We start from the raw sequence: 13,648 nt of genomic DNA on the forward strand, positions 1-13,648 counted from the left end.
CCCAAGGGCCATCTTTATTTTAACCCCCCTGGGCCAGTGCTCCTCTGATTGTTGCTCCGACCGAGTAGACTGCGGGGCTACCTCGGGGCAACTTGAGGGTTGGTTTTACTCGTAGGATGTCTCATCTGAGTGTGCCCTGAGAACGAGATATGTGCAGCTCCTATCGGGATTTGTCAGCACATTCGGGCGGTGTTACTGGACTTGTTTTACCATTGTCGAGGATGTCTTGTAACCGGGATTCCGAGTCTGATCGGGTCTTCCCGCTAGAAGGAATATCCTTCGTTGACTGTGAGAGCTTGTGATGGGCTAAGTTGGGACACCCCTGCAGGGATTTGAACTTTCGAAAGCCGTGCCCGTAGTTATGGGCACATGGGAATTTGTTAATGTCCGGCTGTAGAAAACCTGAAGTTGACCTTAATTAAAATACATCAACCGCGTGTGTAACCGTGATGGTCTCTTCTCGGCGGAGTCCGGGAAGTGAACACGGTGTTGGAGTTATGCTTGACGTAGGTTGTTCTAGGATCACTTCTTGATCATAGTTTTATCGATCGTGCCTTGCCTTCTCTTCTCGCTCTCATTTGCGTATGTTTAGCCACCATATATGCTAGTTGCTTGCTGCAGCTCCACCTCATACCTTTTACCTTACCTATAAGCTTAAATAGTCTTGATCGCGATGGTGTGAGATTGTTGAGTCCCCGTGACTCACATATACTTCCAAAACCAGCTTGCAGGTGCCGTTGAACCGTGCAGATGACGCAAGCTAGCTCAAGGAGGAGCTCGATGAAGATCTTGTCCTTTGTGTTGTTTCGTTCTAGTTGATCAGTAGTGGAGCCCAGTCGGGACGATCGGGGATCTGTGTAGCTTTTGGGGTAGGCTTCTTTCATTTTGGTTCCGTAGTCGGACCTTGTTTGTATATGGCTGATGTAATGTTTTATTCATGTAATTGTGTGAAGTGGTGATTGTAAGCCAACTATGTATCTCTTTCCCTTATGTACTACATGGGTTGTGTGAAGATTACCTCACTTGCGACATTGCTTTCAATGCGGTTATGCCTCTAAGTCGTGCTTCGACACGTGGGAGATATAGCCGCATCGAGGGTGTTACAAGTTGGTATCAGAGCCTTCCCCGAACTTAGGAGCCCCCTGCTTGATCTAATCGTTGGCGTCGTTGAGTCTAGAAAAATGTTTTGAGTCATTTAGGAATTATATATATCGGAGAGTTAGGAATTCTTTTTACTCCTTAGTCCCTTCGTCGCTCTAGTGAGGCATCCTGACGTAGAGTTTTGACTCTTCTCTTCTCAAATTTCACTAATTTTTTTTAGGATCACGCGGTTATCTTGGAATCGTTCCGATGGTTTTGTGACGAGAACATTGTTCTTGGTGCCTCCTGTCATTTAGGGGCTGTGGCAGTGTCCCGGGGAGTTGAGCTCCGAGGTGTTGTCGTCACAATTTTATCATTGCAGTTCTGGAATACCTGAGTTTAGTTTCGCCGACATCGAAAATCTCTTTTATGCAGTTGTTGGTGAGATAACCTCAACACCACCCAGTACTGGGGCGGGAGTTCGGGAGTATTGCCATAACTTTTATAACGGATGCTTTTCGAAGGTTGAGGTAGACGATTTCCGAAGGTTTCTTGGTTATGTGTTGAAGGATGGATACAGCTGGATGTAGGATTTGCTAGATTTGGGTGAGATATTATGCTTCCCCTGTATCCCCAACACCTGATTGCATAACCGGAAAGTTTCGGGAGTTTATAAGTGGCAATTCAAGTAGCTCCTAGGATATCTTTTCGACAGATGTATGATATGAAATTGGGGTTCGACGTCTAGTGGTCCGCCTATTCACGATTGGTTTTACAGTGGTCTCGTTGTGTCTAAAAGAGTCCTTGGCTGTGCTGACTCGGGGATGCTTCGTATGTCATGTGCACTGCCTTGTACATGATGGTGCTGTACGATCAAGCCCGTGTAGGCCCCACCACGAAAACTTCAGATGAAATCTCTATCATATGTTTGTTCCGGCTTATTCTGCAAGCCAATACTTTGTTTTTGTTTTGGATTGTGGTATTCGAGTTGCTTCAAAGTCAAATGTTGATTCCATCCCTTGTCTAAGTGGTGTTCTCATATTCCTATGTGAATACTAATCCTTCTCGATCATTGAGTCTATCATGTCAATCCTTTTCAACCGGTGTGTCTCTCTTCAAGTGGATCCGATCACTTCAACATTTGCAAGATCAATTATCAGTTCTTCTCAACGGTGTTTGTTTCATCTGTCTCCAAGTTGCCTTTGTTTTTCCCGCCCACCCACCCCTTTTCCTCAAGGACTAAGATTTCTTAATCAAGTATCCATTTTATTCATGTAAAGTCTCTTCTTTCTTTCCTTTCATTGTTCTTACCCAGTGTTTCTCATGAAGATTCACGGAGCTTCCAGTTCGTCACTCTTCACTCATTTTCTCCTCCGGTGGATCCAATTCATGCTATGTTGATCTTTTTTTACTCGTTTCAAATGCCTTCTCATGCCGGTGCACCTCATAATCATTCACTTCTCGCTATTCATTTGTTCGGGAGTGCTGAAGATATCTCAGAAGGCTCGTCTTTTCATTCAAGATCCGTTCAACCTATTTCGAGGTTATTATCCCATTCAAGCCGTTTAATTCAACCGGTGCAATCTCTCTTTTCAAGCAATCATTTCAACGGTGTATCTTTTGAGTGGCCCCTAACCCACAGGTCTTTTCCCAGGATCTTACCTAACTCTTCTTATTTTCCCGGAGCTATCCTCAAATTTCATTTCGAAGTTTGACGTAAGTATGAATTATCATCAGTCTAATGCCTGTCTCCAAGATCTGTCAAATTCTTATCACCGTTGGCTCTACTTTTAAATTCGTTATTCCGGAGTATCTCAATAATTCATGGTGGTGTTTCTCGTCGTCTTTCTCTGCATTGGAAGATCGAACAAGAGTTTCTCTTTAATCTTGCTCCATTCTCTTCAAAGATTCGTGATTCTAGCTTGTTGCCATCCTCTTATAATTCTCTTCGGTTGTGAGAATTCTTTTCACCCACCCAGAGCAATTCAGGAGTCTTTTCATTTTGATTCTCCAGAGGCCATCAATTCAAGATTATTCATTCTCAGCTTTCAGCTATCATTCTCCAAAATCATACCGGAGCTTAAATCAAGGATTCTCTAATCAGCTCATAATCTCTTCGTTCTCAGGGATCTAAATTCGCTCAAGCTTTTTCGTTTATTTGCTAATCCTTCTCAGTGTTTCTTCATGTTTTATTCGTTCTTTTTCAATTCTTATGGTGGTACATTTAAGACTTCTCTTCCATGGTTATCATATCAATTTATTCGTTGTTCCAATCCTACCGGCGATTCCTTGAAGACCTTCCCAAGTTGATGCTATATCTATCTTAATTTTTCTATGAGAATAAGTAATATGTCAAATCCATTGTTTGTCATCAATTTAAATTGGTGAAGGATAAGCATAATGTAATTCTTATTCTTGTTTCATTGAGTAAATTCTATTTCTTAGTCCGGAGGTTCATCAAATTCTCTATTTCAATTGTTTTCCATCTTTTGTTTTCGGAGTTCCAAGTTTCTTCCACATTATCTCGTCGCGAAGATCCATATGTATCATTGCAAGCCTTCACCTTGCGTTTCCAATTTCTCCTTCCTTTCGTTTGATCATCCTTTTGTTACCGGAGTTCTTCATGGAGGCTCTACATGATGGTTCATCAAGGATTTAATTCTTTTTCAAAGTGTTCATCGAGATTCTTTTCAAAGGAGCTCATGCATTCTTCATCTTGCAATCCAGAGTGCTATTCTTTCACGCATATCTTTTGAGGTGGTGTTATGTCTTTCTTGATAATTTCCCTTCGTGCTCCGTGTTTCACAAGTTATCGAAATGACATATATTAAATCCATCAATCGCGTCATTGGAGTCATGTTGGGTTATTTTTTGGCTAAAGCCTCCCCTAAGGATTGTTGCTATTTATGGTGCTTATAAATGATCCAAGTTCTTCATTTATCCTCCCAGTGAAATAAGTTTCTCGTCTCCTCGTTGATATCAATCCAATCTTTTCCGTGAGTGGCAAGTTGTCACCTCATAATGTTGGGATGCCTTCTATAAGACCATATCAAGCTTATTCTTTTCGTTGTTGGTGTTCCAACAACTCCGTTCGACTTTTCTCCTAAGGATGCCTTTTCAAGCTCATATGTGGCAGAAGTTGTCATTTTCTTCTCAATTCCTTCTTTTTCAATTACATATCTTCTATTTCTTCCTTCCGGAGGAATTGTGATGTTGCTCTTCTCAACCCATCATCTCGTTTGTCAAAGATCATGTTCTTTTCATGATTATCCGTTTAACCGGAGTGTCGTGTCCTCTGCTCAAGTTCTTTTCTTCGTATCAAGTCTTGCATAACTTCTCAATCGGAGTGCTGCCCGAAGTTGTTCTTCTTTGTTCCTCTTTTCTAACGGAGTGTTTTCAACTTCATTATCTCCGTTGTCTTCTTTTCTCGAGTTGGCTTAACCTTTTCAAGGTTCTTTGCTTTCACTCGTTTGTCAAAGAAGCAACTTAGTTTTACCTCTTCTCTTTCTCTTCCGTTTTTCCTCCGGTGCCATTCTAGATCTCGGGACGAGATCCTCTCATAGTGGTGGAGTGTTGTAGCGCCCCGAGACCGATGTGTCAGGTGTCCTCCAGTTATTCGCTGTTGTTGCCTTGTCATTGCTTGTGTGTCATGCATTGCATATCATGTCATCATGTGCATTTCATTTGCATACATGTTCGTCTCATGCATCCGAGCATTTTCCCCGTTGTCCGTTTTGCAATTCGGCGCTCCTATGTCACCCGGTGTCCCTTTCTACCTCTTTTCGTGTGCAGGTGTTAAACGTTTTCGGATTAGATCGAGACTTTTCATGTGGCCTTGGTTTACTACCGGTAGACCGCCTGTCAAGTTTCGTGCCATTTGGACTTTGTTTGATACTCCAACGGTTAACCGAGGGACCGAAAAGGCCTCGTGTGTGTTGCAGCCCTAACACCCCTCCATTTTGGCCCAAAACCCACCTAAACCTCCTCCATCATCTCGGTCGTTCGATCACGATCGCGTGGCCGAAAACCGCACCTCATTTGGACTCTCCTAGCTCCCTCTACCTATATATATGTGATCCCCTCCCCAAAAATCGCGGATGAAACCCTAACTTCGTCCTCCTCGCGCCACCGGACACTTCTCCACCACGCCGGAGCCGTCCGATCGAGATCAAACGGCTCGAAACGGCCTCAAACCCACCAAACCCTAGCCCCTACCCTATTTAAGCACACCCACATGCCATTTTGGGCCTTCTCCTTCCTCCTCCTCGAAAACCGCGCCCCCAATCATCAACCAGCCGCCTCCCAGCTCCTCTCCTCAAATTCCGCCACCGGCCACCTCGTCCCTGCCACTTGGCGCCATCCTAGTGGCCAGCCGCCACCACGCAGGACGCCCGCAGCCAACGGGAAGGCGCCACGCGTCCCTCCCGTGCCCCACTTCGCCATGGCCCGCCCGAGCCCGCAACCGGCCCGCCCGAGCCGGATCTGGGCCCGTCTGCCGCAGCCCCCGGTGCTCTGTCTTCGTCCCCGGGGTCAGGGAGCCCGAGCTCCCTCTGCGCCGACCTACCGCCACCTCGCCAAACCCCGATGGCCACCGGGAGCTGCACCGGCGACCGCCACCCCTGCATCAGGCTAGCCCCGTCGCCCCGCCTCTCTGCTTCCTTCTCCTTCTCCTTCGGCCTTCCTCTCTAAACTCTCTCTCTCTCTCTCTCTCTCTCGCACGTAGGAGAGATCACCGTCACTGGAGTCGCCCATTCCATCATCGTCGAGGGCGTTGTCGGCCTCCTCGCCCTGAAACGTCGTCAGATCCGGGACCCCCTCGCCAGGATCTGCTCGTTCTCGAGCTCATCGACCGCGCCCGTCCTCGTTTCCCCGTGCGCCGCGCTCGCCGGAGTTCGGCCGCCGCCGCCGTGGTTCTTCGCTGACCGCGCCTGCGTCGACCGCATGCACCTGGGCCGCCTCCCCTTCAACCATTGACCGCGGCCCAGCCCACACCTTCCCACCGCCCTGGGCCAGGTCCAGCTGGGTGAGTCCAGCGCCCATGCTCCCATCGGGCCAGTCAGATCCGGCCCGATGTGTATTTTTTCCGCTGCAGTGAATTATTCCAATTTTCCAGAAAACTTCCAGTTTACAGTTTAGTCCCTAGTCTTCATGCATATAATAACTTAATAACCGTGCATCGGATTAAAACAAACTTAATATGAAAGTTGCTTAGAATTTTTTCTAGTTTAATAATATCCAACTTTCATCTATGTTTGAAATGTTTAAAATTCCGTTTGGTTAAATTTGCTCCTATGCCATGCTAAAATGCTTTAATTCATAACTTAATAATCGTAGCTCCAAATTTAATAAACTTTACATGTCAATGGGGTAGAAAAATGCCTAGTTTAACATGGTGGCTTTGCTTTGCATGTTTAATAACTCTAAAATGTGATTTAGGGAAGAATAGTACCAAAACATAAAATGTGCACATGAGGAGTTTTTGGACTTGTTGTTCATTGTTTCCGGCCTCATTTAAACTTGACTAGATAGGTAGTTTTACTTTGCTTCACCCTCTTGCCATGTTAATCAACATTTAATTTTGTTGGGTACATAAACGAGAGAGAACTAAATAACTTGAATGTGGTGTTCCGTCAATATGCAACTCATTGCATATTGATCTCCACTTAATTTGTAGAATTGCTTGTGCACTTTGCCATGCCATGCCTCATTAAACCGGACATGCATCATACTTGGTTGTGCATCATTCCATGATTATGTGATGGTTGTTTACCATGATTGTTTGCTTCTTTCCGGTGTTGCTTCTTAGGGTTAGTTCCGATAACGTCGTGTTGTGAGGATTCGTTCGACTACGTCCATTTGTCTTCTTCATGGACTCGTTCTTCTTCTTCCTTTCGGGATTTCAGGCAAGATGACCATACCCTCGAAATCACTTCTATCTTTGCTTGCTAGTTGCTCGCTCTTTTGCCATGCCTATGCTGCGATACCTACCACTTGCTTATCATGCCTCCCATATTGTTAAACCAAGACTCTAACCCACCTTGTCCTAGCAAACCGTTGTTTGGCTATGTCACCGCTTTGCTCAGCCCCTCTTATAGCGTTGTTAGTTGCAGGTGAAGATTGGAGCTTGTTCCATGTTGGAACATGGATATTTTGTTGGGATATCACAATATCTCTTATTTAATTAATGCATCTATATACTTGGTAAAGGGTGGAAGGCTCGGCCATATGCCTGGTATTTTGTTCCACTCTTGCGCCCTAGTTTCCGTCATATCAGTGTTATGTTCCCAGATTTTGCATTCCTTACGCGGTTGGGTTATAATGGGAACCCCTTGACAGTCCGCCTTGAATAAAACTCCTCCAACAATGCCCAACATTGGTTTTACCATTCGCCACCTAGCCTTTTCTTTCCCTTGGGTAGGCCTGCCCAAGGGTCATATTTATTTTAACCCCCCTGGGCCAGTGCTCCTCCGAGTGTTGGTCCGACCGAGTAGACTGCGGGGCCACCTCGGGGCAACTTGAGGGTTGGTTTTACTCGTAGGATGTCTCATCTGAGTGTGCCCTGAGAACGAGATATGTGCAGCTCCTATCGGGATTTGTCAGCACATTCGGGCGGTGTTACTGGACTTGTTTTACCATTGTCGAGGATGTCTTGTAACCGGGATTCCGAGTCTGATCGGGTCTTCCCGCTAGAAGGAATATCCTTCGTTGACTGTGAGAGCTTGTGATGGGCTAAGTTGGGACACCCCTGCAGGGATTTGAACTTCCGAAAGCCGTGCCCGTAGTTATGGGCAGATGGGAATTTGTTAATGTCCGGCTGTAGAAAACCTGAAGTTGACCTTAATTAAAATACATCAACCGCGTGTGTAACCGTGATGGTCTCTTCTCGGCGGAGTCTGGGAAGTGAACACGGTGTTGGAGTTATGCTTGACGTAGGTTGTTCTAGGATCACTTCTTGATCATAGTTTTATCGATCGTGCCTTGCCTTCTCTTCTCGCTCTCATTTGCGTATGTTTAGCCACCATATATGCTAGTTGCTTGCTGCAGCTCCACCTCATACCTTTTACCTTACCTATAAGCTTAAATAGTCTTGATCGCGATGGTGTGAGATTGCTGAGTCCCCGTGACTCACAGATACTTCCAAAACCAGCTTGCAGGTGCCGTTGAACCGTGCAGATGACGCAAGCTAGCTCAAGGAGGAGCTCGATGAAGATCTTGTCCTTTGTGTTGTTTCGTTCTAGTTGATCAGTAGTGGAGCCCAGTCGGGACGATCGGGGATCTGTGTAGCTTTTGGGGTAGGCTTCTTTAATTTTGGTTCCGTAGTCGGACCTTGTTTGTATATGGCTGATGTAATGTTTTATTCATGTAATTGTGTGAAGTGGTGATTGTAAGCCAACTATGTATCTCTTTCCCTTATGTATTACATGGGTTGTGTGAAGATTACCTCACTTGCGACATTGCTTTCAATGCGGTTATGCCTCTAACTCGTGCTTCGACACGTGGGAGATATAGCCGCATCGTGGGCGTTACATATGCTATGGCCATCATCATCTTGTGCCTTTGATATCCATCTCCAAGGCACCATCATGATCACCATCGTCACTAGCTTGACACCTTGATCTCCGTCGTAGCATCGTTGTCGTCTCGCCAACTATTGCTTCTATGACTATCGCTACCGCTTAGTGATAAAGTAAAGCAATTACATGGTGATTGCATTTCATACAATAAAGCAGCAACCATATGGCTCCTACCAGTTGCCGATAACTATTACAAAACATGATCATCTCATACAACAAAATATATCATCATGTATTGACCATATCACATCACAACATGCCCTACAAAAACAAGTTAGACGTCCACTAATTTGTTGTTGCAAGTTTTACGTGGCTGCTACGGGCTTCTAGCAAGAACCGTTCTTACCTATACATCAAAACCAGAATGATTTTTCGTCAAGTGTGATGTTTTAACCTTTAACAAGGACTGGGCATAGTCAAACTCGATTCAACTAAAGCTGGAGAAACAAACACCCACTAGCCACCTGTGTGCGAAGCACGTCGGTAGAACCAGTCTCATGAATGCGGTCATGTAAGGTCGGTCTGGGCCGCTTCATCCAACAATACCACCGAATCAAAGTAAGACATTGCTGGTAAGCAGTATGGCTATTATCACCCACAACTCTTTGTGTTCTACTCATGCATATAACATCTACGCTTAGACCTGGCTCGGATGCCACTGTTGGGGGATGCAGTATTTCAAAAAATTTACCTACGATCACACAAGATCTATCTAGGATATGTATAGCAACGAGAGGGGAGAGTATGTCTACGTACCCTCATAGACCGAAAGCGGAAGCGTTTAGTAATGCAGTTGATGTAGTCGAACGTCTTCGTGATCCAACCGAGCCAAGTACCGAACGCACGGCACCTCCGCGATCAGCACACATTCAAATCGATGAAGTCCCTCAAACTCTTGATCCAGTTGAGGCCAAGGGAGAGTTCCATCAGCACGACAGTGTGGTGACGGTGATGATGAAGTTACCGACGCAGGGCTTTGCCTAAACACTACAATGATATGACCGAGGTGTGTAACTGTGGAGGGGGGCATCGCACATGGCTAAAAGATGAACTTGTGTGTCTTTGGGGTGCCCCCTCCCCAAGTATATAAAGGGGGGAGGAGGAGGAGGCCCGCAAAGGTGTGGCACGCCAAGGGGGGAGTCCTACTTGGACTCCCGGTCCAAGTAGGATTCGGCTCCACCTTTCCTATTCCTACAAGGAGAAGGGGGGAAGAGGAGAGGGAGAGAAGGAAAGGCCCTCCCAACCCTAACCCAAATCTAATTGGGCTTGGGGAGCGCGCGCCTCCACCTGGCCGCCGCCTCCTCTCTTCCACTAGGGCCCATGAAGGCCCATTAACCACCTGGGGGTTCCGGTAACCCCCGGTACTCCAAAAAATGCCCGAACCTGTCCGAAACCATTCCGGTGTCCAAACATACCCTTCCAATATATCAATCTTTATGTATCGACAATTTCGAGACTCTTCTTCATGTCCGTGATCTTATCCGGGACTCAGAACAAACTTCGGTTCATCAAAACACGAAACTCATAATACAAATCGTCATCGAACGTTAAGCATGCGGACCCTACGGGTTCGAGAACAATGTAGACATGACCGAGACACATCTCCGGTCAATAACCAATAGGAGAACCTGGATGCTCATATTAGCTCCTACATATTCTACGAAGATCTTTATCGGTCAAACCGCATAACAACATACGTTGTTCCCTTTGTCATCGGTTTGTTACTTGCCCGAGATTTGATCTTCGGTATCATCATACCTAGTTCAATCTCGTCACCGGCAAGTCTCTTCACTCGTTCCGTAATGCATCATTACGTGGCTAAATCATTAGACACATTACTTGCAAGGCTCATAGTGATGTGCATTACAGAGAGGGCCTAGAGTTACCTCTCCGATACACAGAGTAACAAATCCTAATATTGATTTATGCCAACTCAACAAACACCATCAGAGATGCCTATAGAGCATCTTTATAATCAACCAGTTACATTGTGATGTTTGATTGCACATAAGGTGTTGCTTCGGTATTCGGGAGTTGCATAATCTCATAGTCTGAGGACCATGTACAAGTCATGAAGAAAGCAATAGCAGAAAAACTAAACGATCATTATGTTAAGCTAATGGATGGGTCTTGTCCATCTCATCATTCTCTAATGATGTGATCCCATTCATCAAATGACAACACATGTCTATGGCTAGGAAACTTAACCATCTTTGATTAACGATCTAGTCAAGTAGAGGCATACTAGGGACACTCTGTTTGTCTATGGATTCACACATGTACTATGTTTCCGGTTAATACAATTCTAGCATGAATAATAAACATTTATCATGTTATAAGGAAATATAAATAAAAATTTATTATTGCCTCTAGGGAATATTTCCTTTAGAGACCTCACTAGATATATAGATTGATTGGTTTGTGTGGAAAACTATGAAAGACCTAGCTATATATACACACACATAGAGGAACATAGATCGTTGAGCATGCACATGAGAGATAAAGAATGCCTGATATGATGGAGAGCGGGAGGTGTGTGTGTGTGCATGCATGGGAGACCGACCTGAAGAAAAAGATTGCATGTGTGCGATGGATAATGCCGACTGGTAGTTTGTGTCCATGCATGCACGAGAGAAAGTTAGTGGTACAATTATAAAGAGAAGACGACTGTGTGGGTGTAAAAGACTAGGTGAGGTCATAATCAATGTAAAGTTGAATTCAAATATTTGAATAAGAGATCATGATGTTTGAAACCCATGCATGCATGAATATAACTGAGATATGCGCGGTGTGGCTTCGAAACGAGCATGTTGTACTGTATACACATTGAACAAGGTCAGAGTGATTTGAATTTGAGGTACCAATGGCAGACATCGTTTGGCCACATTGCATCGTGCATGGACACACTATTCTAATTGGAGATGATGTGTGGCTTTCGCATCACATATCTATATCTATACCCCTATATATTATATTTTATATTTTTATATAGTGTGCAGATAACTTTAACTTTGAAAGATGGTCGTTGGATGAAGCCATTCCGATGGTGCAGAGATGGCAAATTTGAGCACTACTGGCCGTTGGATATCATCTAGATTCCACCAGATTTTGCCACATGTACAATCTAGAAGACTCCATGGTTGAACTGAAGCATAATGCACAAACCTCAAAAGACAAGCACTTCTTCTTTGTTCTAGAATCTTCCGTATTAGAATTGCCCAAATGTTTTTCTACATGATTTGCCATTATTTGTTTTTACTTTTTGCTTTACAATGCACAATTCCATGAATCTTAAAATAGATTAGCTTTCTTATAAAAACTAGATGATTTTAAATGAAATGAACTATAAGAATTAAACGAACATCTACGTCATGCATATATGACTCAAAGCTTACATGCTATAATGTGGTATTTATTCATAATTTGGTTGCCAAATCTCATGCATGCAATGCACGTGTACCTTACTAGTCTAAATGGCGTTTGTGTGTGTGTGTGTGTGTTGTGCGTGTTAAACACATTGTACATAGTATCATACATGGTTTAGATTCCGAACATCTAGCTAGAGCATACATGTACTATGATTTGAATTCAACATAAAATGGATACATATATTTGAATTTGATATCGTATGTACATGTAGTTCGTATTTATATAGGAATTTGCTTCTCCTATATTCCTCTCATGTGTTGTGAAGATAATATTTAGATAGTTGTCTAACTAAGCCGAGTACAATCCCATTCAAACAGGGAAAATGTACTCAAATTCAGTCCATATGATAGAAAACACACATCGTTTCATTATTGTTGAGGGAAGTGCACATTGTTTTGGTACTGTACACGTTATGTTTGTTGTCCCGATTTTTTTTGTTTTTTTGTTGTGTTTGAATGCATTTCTAGTAATATAGTAAAATGGGACATGGTTCTCTCTAGTGATGAGGTGCGAATTATTATTTTTTGGGTACACATTAAGCTTGTTCTCCCGAAATTTCAAGCCGCACCTTGTTATGCCGAAATTTCAAGCTTGCATCTCTGTCTATCGTGCTGCCAAACTCCCGCCTCTTCAACCTGCGCCTTGTTACCATGAAATATTTAAGATATATCTTTGTCTCGTTGTGCTCCGAAAACTCCCTCCATCTCAACCCGCGCCTTGCTATCCAAAAATTACAACGCGCGCGAAAACTCCCACCTCCTATAAAATCCCGACACATGAAATACCCGTGATACCCCTGAACCGAAAGAACCGCCTAGCTCAAATTGGTGGGGGTACATTCGTAAATTACCCCACATTTTGGACAAGCGCGTCCCTAAGAAATGGTTCCCCACTCCCATCCCATCCGCCCACCCATTCATACACCAAGGCCACAAAATCCCGCAAAGCCCCACACCCTCCTCCATCCGCCACCCAGCGGGAGCCTCTTCCCTGACAACATCGTCCACAGCAACACCGGACGTCCCTCATCCACTGTAACAGATGACGATCCATCGTCGATCTTGTCATCCCGCCGGTTCAGCCACCCTATCCTAAACCTCCAAGGAGTTGCCCCGACGTTCCCCTCGTCTTTCACGCCACCTCCATTCCCACACCATCGTCTTCACCTGCACCACTGGAAGAGCAGCATCATCACCGTTTCCTCGGATGAAGCTGAGGCCCAATCGGCGCCACCAAAGAGGTTGTACACTAATCGCCACATTTTCTTCTTGATTCAATCTCACTGTGCTACCGGCGCTCGGTCCCGAGCCGACTTGGCGCGACTCCATCATCGGCGGTGTCGCCGTCCCACTTCCTCGACGGCGTCGCTCCCTCGGCGGCGACGTCCACATCAGTAGGAGCTGCTACTGCTTTAGCTCTCACTCACGCTACTGCTCTGCTCTTACTCTCGGTCCCCTGCCTGGTCTGCTCTTGCTCTTGATCTTGCTCTTGCTTGCCCTGCTGCTCTCTCTCTTGATCATGCTTGGGATGCTGCTCTGATTTAGCTACACTTCAGTCGACTGAAG

This window comes from Triticum dicoccoides, chromosome 4A (genome assembly GCF_002162155.2).
Source record: "Triticum dicoccoides isolate Atlit2015 ecotype Zavitan chromosome 4A, WEW_v2.0, whole genome shotgun sequence".
Taxonomy (NCBI): Eukaryota; Viridiplantae; Streptophyta; class Magnoliopsida; order Poales; family Poaceae; genus Triticum; species Triticum dicoccoides.